Source organism: Camelus bactrianus, chromosome 5 (assembly GCF_048773025.1).
Source record: "Camelus bactrianus isolate YW-2024 breed Bactrian camel chromosome 5, ASM4877302v1, whole genome shotgun sequence".
NCBI lineage: Eukaryota > Metazoa > Chordata > Mammalia > Artiodactyla > Camelidae > Camelus > Camelus bactrianus.
In genome coordinates this window covers 31,811,654-31,832,966 of record NC_133543.1, presented here as the reverse complement: position 1 = coordinate 31,832,966, position 21,313 = coordinate 31,811,654, and the positions used below count along the sequence as shown (strand labels likewise).

The following is a 21,313-nucleotide window of genomic DNA, read 5'->3' as shown; positions in this document are numbered from 1 at the left end:
TCCCTGTCTAATGATCTTACCATTCTGGGCCCCTCTGTTAGGACCGCATTAGTTCAGGCAGGAGTGCGGAGTGCCTGGGTGATGATGAATGGAGTTCGAGCAGACAGGGTGTTAGGAAAGGGCACATCGCGAGCTGCAGTGCCCACCTCGGCTTCAGAGCCGTGTCCATCTGCTGCTGCTTGTACGGTAGAGCAGTGACGGGGGGAGAGCAGCTTGAGATTTAAATGTAGGCTGCTGTTCTTCATAGTAATTTCTGAACAGAAAATAACCCATTTGGTGTATGGAAACCCTGTATCACCTCTGAGAATTCACACTGTCAGCTGGAATAGCAGTGGGCACTCAAGTCATGTTGCTTGGGATTATAAAGCTAAAAGCTGTTTTGGGGAGGGTATCTTGAGAATTTTGTATTTTTGAAATCTAAAAGTGTATTTTTCCTTACCTAATTTAACGTTTTGTATTCTGATATCACTCAGTGAATATTGTGGAGTCACTAATAGTATTAGAAATGTCAATGCATGGATCAATATAAAAGTTTTAAAGGCAGTAATAAGCCTATTGCTGGGTTAAAATCCGACTGTTTAGAGTTGCTTTCACATCTCATTTAATTGTGTTTCCGCAGCACCAATTGCATTATATTACTTAAGGTCAAATAATCCTGTTGACTATATGGCACATTTTCATTTAACATTACCATTTGATATAATACATTCACACACACCGAATGATATAATACAATGATTTGAAAATTGAAAAGAACCGTTTCTCTATCTGCTGTTAGATTTCATTTTGATTGTGCAGTGTTTCCACATGGAATTATTGTATTACAAATATGTGTGTGTGGATAGCACGCAAACAGACACTTCCATGCCCATGGCTTCCCCACTTGCCATGAGGTCTGAAGCATTTTAGGGTAAATGTCACAGGGCTTTCTGAAGCAGTCTTATTTGGGAGGTAGATTTCTGAAAGATGGTGACATAAAGTTTTACTCTGTGATAGCCATAACCTCCAGGTCCCAGCAGTGGTATCTGTGATCTTTTGAGGTCAGCCGTGTAAGCTGCAGTTAATGGTACTTATTAATCTAATCAGACTTCACTAAAAGATATGCCTCACCAGTCTAACTTACAGTTATATTTGACTAACGATAACTTACCTACTCTTTACCAAGTAATCTGTTTGAATACTTTTGGAAAAATAGCAGCAGCTTGAAAACTTAGACTAAGTTAGAAAATATGCTAGCTCAACCCTAGGCTGAAGTGCAAGAATAACCTTTATTACACCAGGTAAATCTGATCTCTGTGGAGACTTTTAAAGATTTGAAAAATTCTTGCTTTCCAGTTACTTACTCTGCACATTTGACAATGAAATCACCAAAATTCATAAAGATAAAATGATTAAGCACCACTATTGCGTACTATGCAAAACCACTCTGAACTAGTAGAAACGTGTCTGATGTGAAAGATCTTGAATGTAGGTGCACGGTTTTTTTTTTTTTTAAAACTACTATGCATGTAATCATTGTTTAAATAAGCTTATTATTCAGGAAATATTTTATTACTAAAAGAATAAGTGCTCCAACCTAATTAATCAGTTTGATTCTGCTTTATCTTGACAGCAAAAAGAATACATCATGATTCACATTTAGAGCTGTTTAATTTTATTACAGATTACAAAAGCTCCACAATTTATTTTTCTCAAAAGTAGCTTGATAATTATTAGGTTATGTTAAAGCTTTGCCTTCTGGAAACTTCACAAAAATGCAGAAAAGTGTTTCTGAGGATGGGCCTTAAATTTCATGTTCTGAAATGTATGAGTCATTTGTCCCAGGATCAAGCACTTCTACTTTCTTAAAATATACCTAGATTAGGCATCAAAGATATTTCATTCTTTTTTTTTCTTTTTGCAGTATCTTTACTGAACTGAAAGAATCACTCTTACTTAAAATGATTTTTTTTCACTCTCAGATGCTTACAGTGATACTTGCCTTCCATCTGAGGTATTGTGGCAGATACTGATCATTGCCCACTTAACAGCCCATCTTCCTTGTTGATAGATCCTGTGTTCTTTGTGGTGGCTAAGTACCCACCCCGGGAGTAAAACTCCACTGACCGCCATCGGTCATGAAGATCCTGTTCTCTGCCACATTTCCCCAGTTTTCCTTACAGCTAGGGCTGGACTCAGGCCAATTACATTTAAGTAGATGACTTCTGGAGGTTCTTCCAACTTAGCCTTTTTTTTTTTTTTTTTTTTTTTGGTTTGGTTTTCTTGCTTATAAAAAGAGAAAGCCATCTCCCCTTTTCTTCATTTGACTGTGGGTGTGATGTCTGCACTATGAGGTGACAAGGTGAGGACAAAACACTTGGGCTGGGGGTAGGGGTACAGCTCAGTGGTAGAGCACATGCTCAGCATGCATGAGGTCCCGATTCAATCCCCAGTGTCTCCACTAAAAAACTAAAATAAAAAAGAGAAAGATGAAAAAATAAAACATCTGGGCTGCCAGAAATGGCTGATGAAAGGCTGGAAGGCTATAGCCACCTAGCTACCTGAAAACCCTCGCTTCCTAAAACACTGAGATATGTTTTGTAAAATGTAACACATTTCCTTTTAAGTTCATACCTGAGCAGAGTAAGAGAGGCTCTGAAGAGGGATCTAGAAATTAGAGTGGTAACTGGCTTTGAAGCTGTGGTTGCCTAATTTTCATAGAAGGGACTGCTTAACTAAGTTATGTTACATTCTTGAAATGAAATATTGTTTGGCATCAACCCAAATTAGGACGTTTTCTATGTCCCCCTGTGGGAATCTCTCCAAGACATATTAAGTGACAAAAAGTCAGGTACCAAACAGTGTTATTAGGTGCTATCTCTGGTATAAGGAAAGAAGGTTCTAAGAATAAAAGAATGGGAGAGTACCTTAGAAGTGAATGAAAATAGTTGCCCGGGGACACCTGTAGCAGAGGGTGTTGGTGCCCACCTGTGTCCCTTTCTCTTTCTGTGTGCCCGGCCACTCCTGCCATCAGTGTCTGCAGCTCTTTGCCTGAAGGAGCACCCACTCTGCCAGTGCCCACAGGCTCCCCCACATCCCCCGAGCAGCCCTCCGCAAACCGCCCTCACCCCTCAGATGGAGTCATTCTCAGGTGTGAACAGGAGAGAAATCAGTAACAAAGATGCCTAGAAAACCCTGTAAGTCAGGACATAAAACTATAATTCTAAATAATTCGCGGGTCACAGAAGGAATTGTAATGGATCCTAAAAAACAGAACTGAGTCATAAGGAACATATTGCGTATCACAGTGTGGGTTGCATCTAAGTGACAAGTTGCAGCCACATCATCTTAATAAATTTGTTTTTATTATTATTTTATTTTCACTGTGATATGCAGGGCTCTCTGAAGCTTGTGGGCCAGGGCAGGGCCCCTCTTACATCAATCTAGGAGTAGTACTAGTAAGGAGACAATAAAAAGAGTAAAAAATACTGAAATTGAAAGCATGTATATATAATGGAGATGAACAAACTAAAATCAGTTATTTTGAAATAATAAAATACATATAAACCACAAGCATGATTTATTTTTTTAAAGGCACAATTAATTTTTGGAGTGAAAAATGTAACTGCAGATATGGCACAAATCAAAAAAAAAAAGAGGAAATGCTTGTAATAGTTTTGTGTTAATACATTTGGAAACAGGCAAAATGGATATGTCTTAGAAAAACGTAACTTCTAAAACCTCACTCAAAACAAAATAGAAAAATTTGAATGGAACTATAGTCGTTAAAGATGTTTCATTAACTAAAAATCTCTTAATAGAGGCGGGGTCCTTGTGCAGGTTGGTTTACACCTTCGCTGCCCCGCCTCCTTCCAAACTTGTGTTACATGAGATCAAATTCTAGCTTTTTAGGTTTTCTGTTTCTTGTAGCCACACAAGTCCTAAGTGGTGTTGATTATCATTATGATACCTCCTCTCCATACATCCAACCTCTGACCTTTTTTTTTTTTTTATGTCCAAGAAGGGGCAAAGGTACAAATAGTTGGACAGAAAATAAATTGAATGAAAGTTCAGTTGGCTCAAGTAATGAATGCATAAAGTGAATTCAAGCTTAAGGTGATATTTGATTGTGGATAATTGTATTATGATTTGCCATTTTCTTAAACAGTACCCTGACTCTGGCTTTTCACTAAGCAGATGCTCTTTCAAGGAATGTGTGAGTTTTTTTAATCTTAATTGAACTATTCACTGTGAAACATCGAGCGTAACTTTCTTTGGGAAGATGAGTATTTTTAGCTGATGCGAATTACCTATGTATGTTTGATGTTTTTAGCTAGCCCTTGTGAGTAAAGATGTGGCTAAATTAGTGAATATAGGTGAATTAATAAGAGAGGTGGTGGTTTCTCAAACAATTCTTTTATAAATTAGTAATTTAATTACTTTGCTTGGCAATTATATCTTATTTTGAGTTGTTACCTGTTACTGAAAATATAACTTTCTGAATAGTAGAATAATACTTCGATAATAAAACGTTTTATTAAAATACACCTTTCTGAATAATTTAGTGCCATTTTAATCATGAAGACACCTTTATATTAGTGTGCATGACAGTTGGGAGTATGTAAGTAAGTGATGATTTGATAAGAACTTGTAGGTAAGTGAAGTGTTGTTAGGAATACACAGGGCAGTCATTTTGCATCTCTGTGCCCAAAGTAAGATTTAATGGGATTAAATAATAGTATCAGTAGCTAGCACATTGATTGTTTACCATGCAGTTGACATTCTGCAATGCTGGAAGCTGCGTATTGTTTTCCTGGTTTAGCAGAGGTGGCTGAGGCTTAGAATCAAGTTACTTGCACTGGGTTACACAGCTAGTTAGTGGTGAACATGTGATTTGATCTCAAATCTGACCACTTGCAAAGGCTATACACTGTTCATTGTTTTTAAGCCCTTACTTGTAACCGCTATGCTGTCTTAATACCCTGCTGAAGCAGGTTAATTAAGTAAATTAAACCTAAGTACATCTTGATTGAAAGTATATTACTGGATTACAATATTAGAAGTGGGCGTGCTGCCTCTTGGGGTCTTGAGAAGTCGTGGCCTTCTTGTACTTGCTGGAGGACGGGAACCGGGAGCCTTTCTAAAGGTTTGTGAATGTGGTTTTTCTCGTTTTTTTTCTCAGCACACTTCTCTTTAGCTTTTAGCCATAGGAGTCACAAGTTATTTGAGTTTTCCTCTTTTGAGGTGTTACCTTAAATCCAAATAAAATACATGTGATGCTTTTTTCAAACCATAGGGAAGACTCATGAACACACAAATAGCATTGTTGTCTAGGGTGCGCAGTCCCTGCCGTTCCCAGATTAATCCTCGCTCAAACCGCTACGCTGTCGTGAAGTTCTCCGCTTGCTTCATGATGAGTGTGGCCAGAGGCAGCATTCCAGGCTTGCCCCACTCACTTCCCTTGTATCATTACCAGTTGTGTGCACTTCTTGGGATTTAGATGATGTTCTGACAGCATGTAAATAATCCTGTCATTAGGTGCGATGCAGCATCCCGTAGCCTGACGCATACATGACTGCTGCGTTTATGAGAACTGGCCAAGGATTCCCTCATCACTGTTGTCCCGCCGGCCGGCTTTCCTATTCTGTGCTGCCTAATTGTGGGATTCCCTTTTGGTTTGTTTTTCTGCCAGTCTGCTCTTGTGTCTAGGCAGCACACACAGCGGCTTTCTAGCATTTGTACAGCGTTTAGGGCTTTGTTCACAATATTTCATCTCAGTGACCTCTCCTCTGATTGACGATATAAAACCATCTGGACTTTATGCTGAAAATGTAGCTTACCCCACTCTACAGAAATAGAATCATACTGCAAGCCAAATAACCAACCATCCAGTCAGTCTCTGTCTCTGTCTCTCTCTTCCTGTCTTTTCTCTCACTGTCTTCTCTCACTTTCATATACAAAGCTATGCACACACACATGAATGATTAACTTTTAAATTACCCTAACAAGTCCTCCATTGCAGAGGTGGAAATGAACAGTGTTACATGCATCCCAAAGGAGGATTTCCAGACTTTATCTTTTCCACTTTTCTTTGTGTGTCTTCTAGGGCACTCTCAAGAAGTAAAATATTCCAGTAGCAGGGAAAAAAAAAAAAGTTTTCTTGTTATGGAGTTTGTAGTTTATTCTCACCACAAACTGCTAATTTAAAGCGTTTGTGTAGTTAGTAGTATGCATTGTGAATCCACTGTTTCCTAGGAGTTAAGCATGACAGTGCAACTTCAAGTGCATGCTTTTAATACTCCTTTTAGCATATTTAAAAAATAAAATAAAATTTTGCATTTAAGATTTTGTACAGCCCCCAGGTAACAGTGCATCTGGATACAAGATATTATTTTTAATAGACTCTGTACCTTAAAGACCTATAAGGCAAATCCCCCATATATTTATCCTGTGAAATTCGACAACTGTATTTTAAAAGACAAACTGAATGTTTATTACACTTTTACAGAGGAGACAAAATCATTATTTTTAATGAATGAAGTGGAAATGGCAAAAAACAAAAACAAAAACCCAAACATCCTTAAATGGATGCAGAATAATACTATTGCATAAAAATGCTCTGGCTGTAGAGTAAGGACCTTCATAATTTTGCTTTTAGGAGCAATGTGCTTATTTCTTCATAACAGTTGAAACTGTAAGTCTGATCTCAGAGTGCTTCTAATCTAGCAGATTTTAGGTATTTTCATTGTACGTCCACTCCCAACATTTGTTTGTTTATTTAAGAAAATGCTTCTGCTTTTCTTAAGGTCTTAGTCAACGAAAGCACACAGGTGTGAGTGTCTGACGTGCTGACTCGGGGCCACTACGGCTGTGCTGCAGATACTCTGCTCCCCTTCCCTTCACCTAAGCCTCCCCTCTTAGGGAAGCTTTCATGCTCCCCTATTTCCTTGGGTCAACTTTGGCCTCCTAGCCACCTTTGGGCATACTGTCCTGTTTGTTAAATGACCAATTCCTGTCCATCTTTCCTTTGTTTATACTCTGTGGTTCTTCCACACGATGGACCTGCCGGCTTCCTGACCGGACAGCCCGCAAGGGTAACTGCGGGCGGAAGGCAGGACCTGAATCAGACCTTGTGCTCACAAAAGAGCATGCATGTCCCTTCTGGTCTTCTATCTTTCAGAGAACATAATCCTATATAGTAGAGAATTTTTTCCTGGAAACAGTCTCTCCTGTATTTCTTTTTGTTCACTATCTCATGCTAATAATAAGAAACTTTCTACTCTTCCGTTTTAGGAGAAATTCCTGTGACTGAATATATATATAGTGGAGAGAGTGCGGGGGGTGGGGGGCGTGGTTTGACTGTAATCCCCCCGGACGAGTTATCTGCTGGCTCTTTTCTAAGCTTGTTTCCATTTTACCCCTTCACCGTCATATATTAGGAGCCTTTATGCTGCTAGCACTGGTGATGTAAAAGCACCTGTGACCAACGTGGACATACAGTGCGGGCACTTAGTAAGCATTTAATAAACTCTCTGTTGATAAAAGTTTAGTGCCTGTATATCCAAGTGCTATGCTAGTAGCTTGGGTTAAATAATCCCCAACTGAAAACCATCAGTGACTTTGCCTTGCAGATGTAAAAATCCAAATTATGCACAGGGAGTGTTGGGCCCTGCCCACCTCTGCCACCTCATCTCTCACCTGAGCATCTCAGTAATGTGCTGTAGTAGTGGCATTGGCGTTGTCCACTCCCTCTGAAGCGCCAGGCTCTTTTCTGCCTCTGGTCCTGTTGCTCCTTGCTGGTCCCTCAGCTGGCAACGCCCCCTCCCCACACCTTTGCTTACTTCCTCCCATCTTGCAGGTCTCAGCTAAAATAGCACCTTCTCAGGGAGGCCCTCCCTGACCACTCCATCTAAAATAAGCCCTTTATTTCAACATGCTTTTCCCCCACTCTGTAATAACCTTGCATATAATTTATAATGATTTTGTTTGTTTGATTTTTTCTTTTTTTATTATTCTGTAAGTTCCATGATGACAAGTCATATTTATCTTGTTTATTATTTTTGTCCCCAGTACCTAGTATGCTGCCTAGCAGGTGATAGCTATTGAGTAAATGTGACTGAATGAATGATTTTGTATCTGTGGGCGTGAAAATTCAAACAAAATATGGTTGTCATTGGCTTTGCTAATTTGCCTATTTTTTTGTGCTCTTGGCACCACTAGGCTCCTCTGTCCAGGGATATCATCTCTTCTGCACAGAAACTGCTCAGAGACATTTAAAGGCCTGTGTTACTCAGTTTCATGGGATTAAACTAAGTAATTCCCTATACTTTTACTCATTTGTTTTTATGGGTTATATTAATCATACTATGAAATCAGTCATCATCCCTTATGTAAATTTTGATAATAGAAAATATAATTTTCTGGAATTTCCCCTGTATAAAAATGTTTCTGGAAAAAAAATGTTTCTTAGTTCAGGAAGCTTTATAGAATCTAGAATATACTTGTGAGATTTTGTAAAATTTCATATGATTGTATTTTAAGGCCTTTTAGTTTCAGCAGTGGCCCCCCATGAAGAGTGGCCTTTTAATTTATGGTGCAGAAGCTACGGGGTACATGAGAGATTAGACTTTGGTCCAAAGCAGTATTTTGCTTGGCCACTGCAATTCTTTAAGCATTTTTTATTTTTACTGCCTTTAAGACAAATAGACGTTCTTTGTGTTGGTCACAGACACAACTAGTTGCCATTGTTTTATGCTGACCTGTATCTTACATTTATGTTACTTAACTAGTCCATTTAGGCTTTTGTGTTTGTAGCCTCTGGTTTAGACTCTGTCCAAAAATGTATCTTCAGATAATCTTTAATAGGATATATTTAAATGTACGTATACATGAAGGAGTTAATTAAAAGAATATACATCACTTAGAGGAGTCAGCAGTCCTGGGTGCTAATTCCAGCTCTGCCATCAATTAATTGTTTGGCCTTGGTAAAATCACTTTTTAGCCTTAGAGTCTTATTGCTTCATCTGTAACTAAAGGTTTTGGCTTCTTCTGTTGAGTTCTATGATGTCATAAACAAGGAATTAATTAAAATCAAGATCAAGATCTAAGGAATTCTAACACAAAAGACAAATTTGTTCTGTCTCTCATGCATTCAACTTCATTTTCTACTGATGCTTCATTTGATACAGGAATTATTTCCTTGTCTTATTTGTGTATCTTCTTGGATATTTAACTTTTGTTTTTAGAGTTAAGAGACTCCTGGGCAATAATTCTTTCCAGTAGCGCTTATATCTTTTAAGTTGCTCTGGTATGACTTATTATTTGTTTGGGTCTTCTGTTCCAGCCTCAGATATTCATGATCATATTTACCTTTTCAAAGAGAAGGTGCTTGACTTTTGTGTTAGCTATCTGTCTCTGTAGGGCATGGAACATAAGGCATGCACACTAAATACTGAAGATGTTCCCGTAAGACTCACACAGAAGTCAGTACTGCAGAGAGGGTAGCATTCACTCAAGAGGTACAGAGGAGGGAGTTTTAATTCTCATTCAGGAAACTCTGAGGTAGGCCTGAGAAGGTATGAGAGATTTTTATAGATGGAGGTGAAATGGAAGAGGGCTGTAGGAAAAGGGAGTGTTGTGAACAAAGGTATTAATGCAGAAGAACTGGGAAATATTTAGAAATCTCCAAAATCTTGGTTTAGCATGAACATATACTGAGTTCGGAAGAGTCATGGGCCATCAGGTTGGGAGGATAAGGCAGATTTTATCTAGTTCATGAGCATTCTTAATTCAAGGATTTAGGGAGCTCTTGTTTTAGGAACTAAGTATCTTTTGAAGGCTCTGTTATTCAGGACCCTATTAGTTGCACATGATAGAACCCAACTCAAAATCACTTAAACATAAAGGAGAACATATTGGCTCATATAACTGGAAGTCCCAGAGTGGTCGACTTCAGGCACAGCTGGATCCAGTGGGTCATTTGGCCTCTTGTTTTCTTGACTCTGCTTCCCTCTGGTTTGGCTCTCTACAAATGGATCTTTCCCAGAGCTAAGTTTATACTCTCCAGCTTAGTCACCCTCTCTGAAAGAGTGTACCTCTCTCTTGGCAGTTGTAACAAAAGTCTCAGATTGAGTGAAAGGGCTCTCTTAATCATATGAACTTTGAACTTGTTACTGTGGTAAAAGACATCTAAAGTCATGATTGGCCAGGCCTGGGTCACACGGACACTTTGGAATCTGGAAGTGGGGTCAGCCTCATCCAAACCATACGAACTGAGTACAGGAGAGCAAAAGGAAAATTGTACTGCTGTTATTTGAACAAGAGGAAGCAATGTTTTGCAGGTAAAACACGGTGAGGGCCACAGTCGAACACAGGAGTGAGGTAAGGAAAACCGTACACAGGACAGTTATTACAGCAGTACAGGATGGAGACCACGGACGAGGGCAGGGATGATCGCTGGACACTCAGCATTTAATGCAGAAATAATGAGACTCTGAATGAGAATAACAGTAGTAGGAATGGAAAGTAGTCAAGGAATCAGCAATATGAATGAAATTTGTATTGTTTGCATTTTACCAGTTACAAAATCTGTCTAGGAGCCAAATTGAAATTTACCCTTGTCCTGTCCATAAGAAAAGAATTTGGGACACAAATTAATTTAGACAAAATCACAGAGATCATAGTTAAGCTACTTTAGTAGTTATAATTATTTTCAAAATAGCTGTGCCAGTTGTAAATCATTTATATTTACCCATTAAATTGGATCAGTGGGTTTTCTTTGGCAGCATTTTAAGTTATTCCATGTACTTCAATGTAGCAAAACTTCCTTTTCTTTGAAAAACTAATGTAACACTATGTCTTTTCTCCATTTAAATAAAATTTATAATACGTATAATATATATATGTATCTGTACATATCACACACACACATACACATATAATCAAAAAGCGTTTGATTACTTATTAATGTCTGAAACTTAACCCCCCACCCTCACCATATAAAATAAAGTTATGTATTAAGTGCATCTGTGAAGTTCTTATATTATACTAGATCTCAAGTGAGAATGAATGAGTGAAGCTTGTGATTGCCACTGTACTTAGTATTCAGTTGAGAAAAGCCAGTCTGTTCCTCAGTAGTCTGGACTAGTAAGGCGTATGTTTGAAGAACACTCAGTGTGTGCCAGACACAAATGATAAACTGGTGAATAGGACAGTATGCTGTAGGAACTAGGTTTCTTTTGTTGGATATAGTTCTATTCCTTTAATTCTTTAATTTTGTTTTTCCATTTGGACAATGTTCACTTGAATCAGTGTTTCTAAAGCGGTCATACGCTAATGTGTTTCTAGGGAAATCCCCCACACTTGGTAACCTGTCTTTCACTCCAGTATTAATACAGATATTTATTTGTATGCAAACTGTTTTGATGGGTTCCAAGAGTTTCAGAAAATGAAAGTGGCTAAGAATGTGAACGATTTTTTGCCAGTTTTTTCTTTTACTCCATCATAAGCTTAAATACAATGAAAAATTTTTCATGAAATCCAATTATATTAAAGTCATATTATTTTTATATTGTGTGTGTGTAGTATTTGTATTATAGATACGTTTCTCATTCAGATGTAGTAATTCTTAGCTTTCATTTTGTAACATTCTGAGGGTCTTCAGTTTTCTAAAAGGGGATTCTTAAAAAACTTTTTAAAACAGAAAAACATCAACTCACTTTTATTGAAAAAAAAAATTTTTCTATACCATTTTATAAGAGGATTGCTGCCAGGAATTCAAGCAATAGCTCAGTGCCATTATTACAAAGGTCTAGGAATCCTTGACTCTTGTATTGATGGAAATGAAGAGATTATAATTCAGGGGCTCATGAAGAGTTATTAGTGGAACTGTGCAATCATCTCAGTAGCAGTATTCTTATTTTTTCCAAGTGTTCACAAATATTTAATGACATTCATATTCTATTTGCCATATTTTTTGAAAAATATAAGAAAAGTAAGAGAAGCAGAGGTTAAGAATTAAGGTCTTGTTTGCTCTGAAATGTGAGTATTGAGTATTTAATACGTAAGTAGAGTTTATGTAAGTAATCATTTTCATTGTCTGATTTTGGTATATAGAACTGGGAGTAGAAAAAAGAAGAGACACATACAGACACATGCACACAAGAATGAGAAACAGTGGCAGTTTTAGAACTGAACTACCTGAAAAACATTCAGGCTTTTGGAAACATGAGCATAATATTTGCCTACTTTCAATCAGTTTTATTTTAGATAAAATGCTGGCAGATGGTAGTGATCCACTTGAACAGTGTTGAGTTTGCTTTAATTTTTTTCCATGGAAAAAAGCTCCCAGAAAACTTTTGTTCTTTAATATGTTCAACATGCATATGTTTTACAAGTATTAACTAGTATTAAAAATGCAGTTTCTAATTAGATGTCTAAATCTGAGAGGAGTTGTGGTGAGTACCAGCCTCTTAGAATTACTGACAAAGAAAGTTTTGATGAATAGGGTTTTCTGTTTTGCTGTTTCACCCTTCAGCCCTCTCTAGCTCCAGGAACTAAGGAATTGGCATTATCAATGTTTCTCAGCTATTATGTTCTAGGATTTCTATTGCAGTTGTCCTTTTTGATGATAAATCCTTCAGATATTGATTGTATCAAAACTCGGCGAATTCAGGATATTTACATTCTGCTATGACCTGTTTTATATTGCAGCAAAAAAGTTGATACTTCTGTCACTACGGATTTAGGCTTTACATGGGCATGAATAGTTAGGAACTTGATCTGTCTTAGGTTTTAGAAAAATTATAGGAGATCTCTAATGTGATATTGCAACCTGGTTTTGTTTGGTATTTTTGTTTTACGTTTTAAAATGTGGGGGGGTGACGGGGAAATCCCTCCTCTCCAAGTTTATCTATATGAGTCACCTGAAGTCTTCCTTCTAATAGGGTTTAATGAAATGGCACAGTCTGAATCAAAATTTCCACATTTGCAAACTAGAATATTCAGTTTGAACTCATCAGCATTCATTTACATTTCTGTTTTACTTTTTTCAATTTTTTTTTCAGCTGGTAAGCACATCAAACCAAGAATGACTTTTTTTTTTTTTTTTCATAGACATGGAGTGTCAATCCTTCTCTCACTTGTTTTGAGTTACTGACTGATGTGGTATTTGTTTGCAGCTCCAAACCACAGATGAGGCACATAGGTGTTGACGAATCCTGACTTACAAGTATTAGCCGCACAGTGTGAATTCCTTCGGTGTTTGGGCATTCCCAGGAACGCAGGATGGGCTGTGATTTTTTCTTGGTACCTATTAGACGTATTATTACACAGTAGCTGTGATGGAGCAGGAAAGAGCACTGGATGAGGAGTCAGAGGAGCTGAATTCAAGGCCCAGGTCAGCCACTCATCTAAGGACACATCACTCCCATTCTCTATCTTCATCTGCAAAATGATAAAAATAAAAAATAATACCCTGTCCATTTACCTTCAGGATTTGTTATGAGGATCAAGTGAGATGATAATGTTCCATGAATATTTTGTGAACTGAAGAGTCATATTACTGTGAAGTCAGAATTTGTGGTTTTCCTCTATGTAACTCGTTGCTCTGAGATTTTTTTTTTTTTTTATTTAAACTCTAGCCTTTAGATTGTGTCCTTTAAAGTGTAAGTAGGAGAGATGGCAGGAATTAATACTTTGGTAAAAAAATAATATTTAAAGAGTGGCCCATAGCCACATGTCACTACATTTGTTCTTCAGTACAGGTGGTTCACAGTGGTAGGCGGGAAGAAATGATAGCGTGGGTATTACTCACAGATTTTAAGTTTCTCTTTAACTTATTTCAGTTCTGGTATCAATTTTGAATTCTACTTAAGCAGCAACAATCAATTAAATCTTATAGCAGGTAGTGATATTGAATTAAAATAGTGGTCATATTTCTATTTCTGTAATTAGAAAAAGTGAATTAACAATTCACTGTTTATTCACTTTCTTCAACTTAACATTTGTGTTAATGACTCCTATTTTGTAAGGTACTTTGTTCGGTACTTGATTTGAAAGTGTGTAAAAGAATGCTGTGTTTATGAAAAAGATAAAGTAGAGGGTGGTTGAATTGTACCCTTATCTAGTAAAGACTGAAGTATTAAAGAGAAAAAAAGGTGTACATGTTTCTCATGTATCTGAAGGTTTGACAATACCTGTTGCTTTTTTTTTTTTTAAAGAAAAGCAGCATTTCATACCTATGATAGAATTCCTATGATTTTTAAATACAGATTACTTATTTTACATATATAGTATCATCTCTCTGTTTAAACCCCAAAGAAAAGAATTATGTGGGTATCTGAACATACAGAAATGTGTCACATTAATTTTAATAAAAGAATAACAGCTGAATGCCATGGCTGCCCCAAATATTTGTTACATGGAAATAATTGTTCTCATGTATTTTCTTCAAGTCGATTTGAATTTTAGTAAACATAACAAAAGTTTCTTGTTCACAATAGAAATGGCTATTTCAGGCCTGCTGTGTCATTGGCCACCACATTAGTGCAGATTATTTAGCTGGAATATATCTTTAAAACTTTATAATATGCTTGAAAGCTTTGTATTAGTAAATAAAAATTTTCAGGAGACCTTATGTATATTAGTTTTGCTTTTTTTTCCTGTAGAAATAGGCTTCCCTATTTCTTTTGAAAACCTCTGAATACACTTTTAACTTTGCTAATTGGGACTGAAAGTAAAATATGCTGCGAGTGAGCTGGAGAAATAGGTTTCACCAGATTGTTGCAGAGAGCGAGACCTAACCTGCTCAGTTGACTGCCTTCCTTTTTTTAGACATTCTATTTAAATTATTTCTTATACCTGATAAAAGAGTTCAACTAAGCCAAACACTCTAACTGCTCACAGTCTGCTCCCCACTTCCCCCTTCCAGATCATTCTAAATCTGTCATCCTTTTCTTTTGCCCTACACCTCCAGCATTTCACAGAGCAGCTCACTAAGTAACAGACAATTCTGAATAGCTATTAATAATGTTTTACTCTTCATCACTGCCAAGCTGTGTTACCTCTTCCACTACCCTTGGACAGTGTTAGTAATGGCGAGGAAAACTGGTCATTCTGTGAGTGGATGTGTGGAGGAGAGGAAAAAGAAAGATTTGTAAAGGAACAGATAACTAACCCATAGATTTTTGAGCAACTGAGATTCAAAAACAAATATTCAAAGTGTACTTTAAGATTATTTTGTTGTCTTATGGTATTTAATATTTCCCTTTTCTTGAAATTTATAAGCAAAGATCATCATAAATTTGCCCAGGAAATATTTTACTATTATTTCTAAGTTCCCTGAGGGGGCAGAAGCTTTGTCTTTTTTCCACAACTATTCCCAAGGTCTTAATTCTTAGTGTTCAGTAAATATTTGTTGGATGAATGAATAAATAATACTAAGAAGTATGAATAAAATCCGTAAGACATACTCTTTGCTATGTGCAGTATTCCTGTTGTATTCATTTACAGATTAGAGATGCACAGAAAAACAATGCTTGCTGGTTTTCTAGCATTTAAGACATTATTTAGCAGTTTCTCTACATGCTTTTCTTTTTCTTTTTTCTCCCTTGTTCTACCCATTTCAGTGCCCTGCATGTAGTAGCTGCTCAATACTTTTTAAAATATTTGCATGAATATATTGCTTTACTTTAGTAGAAATAGCTCATGCTTGTTATGTAATTACCTGTTGCATGCAGTGGAAAAGGTGGCTGCTTTAGTGGCTTTCACTTTTCTCTTTTGGATTCTTTTTCAAGTAGCAAAAGCTGTAGCTGTAATGAGTTTGAAGCACATCAAGCAGAACTTAAAGTGATAAATAGGAACTATAGGATGGAAATACTGAGACTTTTCTCTTTCCATGATACAGTGGCAACAAGTACAACATGATTATCGGCTGTTCGTTTACTGGTAGAAAACCTTTAGGGAATACAAATGCAATGAGGAAAAAATGGTGTCATTAGACATGAACTTCCTATAAGCTGGTAAAACCCAGAACCCTTTTGGAAGTGTACAGATTATGATGACAGAAGAGAGCAGTGGAGGAACAATAATGGCTTAGAATCCCTGGGGGGTTACCTGTTGACTTGGCAATGGTGCCAATTCACATGGTTCGCTTTGTAGAAATAGTTTACCAGTGTTTTTTCAGGTAGTATTGCTTCACCTTTGTGGCCCTTTGGAGCATTTTCAACCATCCCACAGCAGGATATTCTCCTAACTCTTCCTCTTTGTATTTTAATTACTTACCATCTTCCTTCCACATCACTAAAAACTTTACTTTTATCATTGTCTATTTTTTTGGAAATGTCATCAATTTGACCACCCTCTCGGCCATTCCTCTCTACTGAAAGTCCTAAATATCTTTCATTTCAGTTCAATATGCATTTGACCCTAGAACAACTCGGGGTTACCCTCGTCCAACTCGAAAATCTGTGTATAACTTAGCAGTTGGTTCTCTGTATCTGCAGCTCCGCATCTGAAGATTCAACCAACCAAGGATCGAGTTGTACTTATTTTTGTTCATATTTATTGGAAAAATTCACATGTAAGTGGGCCTGTGCAGTTCAAACCTGTGTTGTTCAAAGGTCAACTGTACTATATTTCTGTGTTTTCTGCCTTTATAATCATCTATTTAGCACTTAACTGGAGTAAATTACGAAAGTCATCAGGGGCATTCTCAATGCCAACTTTAATGTCTTTTTTTTTTTTTCCTGCTTCTCTCAGCCCTTTCTTGCTTTTGATCCCTTTAACCACTCTCTCTTTCTTGGCATTAGTTTTGACCTCAGTTTGGAGGTCAGAAACCTTCTCGACCTCTTATAGGTCACTCCGACTAGTTATTATTTTGCTGCTTGATGTCATTTCTCTTTTCCACTACTTTTATACTGTGACAGTGTCTTATGTCTTGTTGTAATCCTTTCATCTGGATCCTCTATTAAAACTTTTCAGAAATGTGTAAATGTATCACAATCACCAGTCTTTGAACACTTTCTCTCCAGCAGATCCTGGTAAGTGCTTTAAATTGGTTTACCTCATTAAACCTTACAACAACCCTGTGAGCTAAACTTATTACCACCATTTACTATATGAGAAAACGGAGGCTGAGGAGTTTAATTATTTGTCAAACCTCATACAGGCACTAAGGAGTAGAGATGGGATCCACTCTAGTCCTCTGTGACTCAGTAGCCCAGACCCATAACTACTCTTACCATCAGTTCTCTTCTAACTTCTCTTGCGTTAGAAGTCTTCTCTGCTTTTTCTTAAAATGTAAGAACCATCATCTGCTTCTCAGTATACGCTCAGGTTATTAATCATATCTGCTTACAGTGAATTCATCTGTAGAGGAGACACTTTCCACATAGGGCAGGGTACCATGGGGTGCCTTCTTTTCCAATTTAACTTTCCCTCTTAAATTTTTCCTCATTTATTTCTAGCAGCTTGGGCACAGTGCTCTGCACCACTGTCCCACTGTCTCTCCATCCCCAATCCATCCCTGGATTGGCATCCTCGTTGGCATGGTGCTGCCAAAGGAGAAGCTCTTAGGCAGCCATGTTTTTACATGACCTTGTCCGCATGGCTACAGCTGACTGGGAATGAGTTGTGACCCAGGAACAGCCAAATCACAGGTAGGCAGGTAAGATGTGACATCCTTGTGAGAAAAAAAAAATCATTTAAGCCAATTGGTTTCTTTTTCTTTGGAATTTGAATGAAGAAATATAGATAAACCAGGGCAGTCAGTGGTGGGCCTTGGCAGTCCTAGGGTTCCGAGGTAGGACCTAGAGAGGCCACATGCCTGATGGTCATGTGCGGACAGAACTGATGAGAGAGCAGAAACTACCAGGAAGTGGAAGTAGATTAGTAAAAACAAAGCAGGGCACAGAGAGACAAGATACCATGAGAAAGACAGCTTGTGTCCTGTGTGAAGGAGGTATGGAGAGAAGAACTGGTCCCCAGACCTTGTCTACACAGTGTTCCAGTTCCTGTCTCAGACCTTGTGGGAGATCTCATTTTATTTGAGATAACTGGTGCCCCTGTTCCTTGGTCTTCGAAGAGCCTGACCTAGTTGCTATTAAGGTATCAGTGATTATTAGTAGCTTATTGTATTATTCCAGCTAAGATAAAGTCCCTGGAGTGTATACTTCCTGGATATGATTTTACTCATATTTGATCTGTTATGAAAGGTACTTTTGGTTCCTTTGCTTCAGCTATCTCCCAGCAATTTACATGAGGAATAGCATCTTGGCATCACCTTGATTCAATTATCGAAAGATTTCAGTGACTGCCCAGTTATTTGTCCAGCAAATACATTCTTACTCATATGGTTAAAGAATGATTGCCTTGTCCTTTCCTTGTGATGATTCTATCCATTTTAAGTATATTCTCTTTTCTGTTCAAGATAACTTGCTTACTGTGGGCACATTGCATTTCCTATTTTTGATTTGAATGAGTGGTCACACTATGGAAAAGTTTAAACATATACAAAAGTAGAGGAAATAGATAATGAACCTATTTACCCTTTAACAATTACAAGTAAATGGCCAATCTTGTTCTGTTTAAACTCTGCCTGACTCCTTCCCTCTCCAGATAATATTGAAACAAATTCCTGGCATTCCACTTGTAGGTCTATATATTTCATTGTGTATCTCTAAATGATAAAATCTCTTAAAAATACAACATAGCTGTAATACCATTTATCACCCTGATAAAAAAATCCTAAGTCATTCTTTAATATTATTAAATACTTCTTAACCTTCAAATACTGTTTTTACTATAAAATGAGACCCTATTATGTAACAGAGAAGAGAGAAGTCTATCTCCCAGGGCCCAGGGATGCTGTGTACTGAATGGTTGCCCAATAGATGCTTCCTTTTGCCCAGAGAGCTGAGGTCTGGGGCTTCTTATTTGAGAAACGATTAAATGATGTCGACTGAGTGGCTCACGTAGTATCTTTAATGCTTCGTATTCACTTAGTTTTTATTCCTACCTCTGACAGGTTGCACTGCATTGTATAAATAGTGCCCTCTGGAGTTGTGAGGACAAAGTCTGTGCTGCCTGGAGGTGGGCCCTGAGCTTTGACATTTGTTTTTAAATATCCTGCAGGTCTTTCTAAGGTGCAAGCAGGGTTGAGAATGCTCATCTAAAATATACTATCTGGGCTTAGTGCAAATAACAGCATTATCTATCATACTTTATCTTCAACAGTTCAAGATTGTAAGTGTAAATATAACTCAGTAATTCTCTTAGCTCTGTTTCACTTGCTGGGCATTTCCTTTCTTTTTGTTTTGTTACTTTTAATGGATAATTATAGTAGCATGAAACATTCTGTCCACATAAATCTTACTGAAGAGGTGAAATGTTCTTGTTAATTAAATGCTGACTGGATAGATTGTTTTGTATTAATTATTTTAATTATGTTTTTAAAAAATATTTTTTAATGTTGTTAATAATATTCTCCTAAATACTTTTTAAGAATGTGCTGTTTTATACTTTTTTCCACTACTTGTGATTTAAATTGTCAGATAATTTTTTTTTAAAACAGTTGAGTATGTTTGGTCTGGAGATGGGAGAGAGACAAGACGTAATAATTCCCTGTAGTGTCATGAAGTTTGTAACCCACAGTCCATATCCATACCTTATCTATCCCTAAATCATCTATCTATCTTTATTCCTATGTGTTTACTTATATGTATAATTATTACATTTACCATTTGCAAAGAATTCAGCAAATGTCACCAATTTTCTTTTCACTCTTGCATGGTATATTAGTATGTATATCAAATCTCACTTTCTAAGAAAGGAAACTGATATATGTTCAGAAGTCAAGTGGTTTGTCTATTTTCAAAAATCCAATAAGTAAATTAGAGTTGGTTAAGATAGTAGCCTGTGGTTTATCCTGGTCAAAATCACTATGTTTCAATCTCGTGAAAGCTTAAATTAAAAAAAAAGTATATATTAGGTGTTGCCAGTCTTTTTGGTTTCACTAAAACAACATATTTCTTGGAATTTTTAAATAACTTTTTTGTTTGCCTGACTATCTCTTATTGTACTGATGTGATCATCTGTATTAGTATCCTAAGGTTTCTGTAACTACAGAATTTATTCTGTTACAATTCTTGAGGCTAGAAGTCTAAAAATCAAGTGTTGGCAAGACTGTGCTACCTCTGAAGGCCAAAGGGAAGAATCCTTTCTTGCCTCTGCCTAGCTTCTTCTGGTGACTCCTGCGATCTTAGACATTTCTTGGCTTGTAACTGATCCTTCTAGTCTCTGCCTCTGTTGTCACATGACCTTCTACCATGTGTGTATCTCTGTGTCCTTTTCTATTCTTTTAAGGATGGAAGTCATTGGATGTAGAGCCCATACTAACTTGGTATGACCTCATCTTAACTTGATTACCAGGAGTTAGGACTTGAATATATCTTTTTGGAGGACACAGTTCAACCTGCACCATCATCTTTGAATTCACTATATCATATCGTGCCTGTTACTTTCTAGGCTTTCAGTACATTTTTGTTAAGTAAAGGACTGCCTGGTACCATCATGTACACACAATAAGCCATAGTTTAGTCATTCATCCTGGAACCAGAGGAAACAGTAAGAAATCATATAGCCCATTTCTTCCATGAGAAAGTGTGATGTATTATCTTCAGTGTACCAGTAAAGGCAACAAAAAAGTTTCAGAGACTTAACTATACTCCACAGGGTGGTATGAGCAAAATGTTAATTATAAAAATGTTAATAAATAATGAGCTAAAAAATGTTAATTCCTTTATAGAGTCTTTTGTGATGCCAGTTGGCTTTTTCCTTATTAATTAGTGTTTTTACATATTTGTACCTGATATGATAATGTGACAGATATTAATATAGTTAAGACTTTAAAGCTCTTCTAATCAAATTGCTGTCATTTTACAGCTGAGGAAACAGAGGTCTGAAAAGGTTAAGTGAATTGTTGAAAACCAGAGGTAGGGGATGGCATTTCTGGGTGGGTCCTGAATATTTAGTATTGAATTCTGTAATGTGGATGTAATGTGATAGCACCTAGAGGACACTGATGAAAATCATTAATGGGCTCAAATATAAATACTGAAAGAATTAGAAATAATTTAAAGGCAAAAGTAAGGGATGATTTAATGAATCAATAATGTTCTCTTGCCACCGAAGGCAAATGGAGAAAAACAGCCTCAAACTTCGAGATGCAGATTCAGGTTCGTTTTCCAACTGGAAAGTCTGACAGTGGGATTGTTAAGAGTTGTAGGTCATTTGAAGAGGAATGAACTCTGCCCTCCTCACTCAAAAGAAAACGAAA

At 37.1% G+C, this 21,313-nt stretch overlaps 1 protein-coding gene across 10 annotated transcripts in view; it reads left to right on the top strand.

Moving 5' to 3' along the window:
• The window catches only part of GTDC1 (glycosyltransferase like domain containing 1), a 348,183-nt gene that overhangs the window by 101,429 nt on the left and 225,441 nt on the right, over window positions 1-21,313 (top strand). The gene's annotated exons all lie outside the window — the stretch shown is intronic.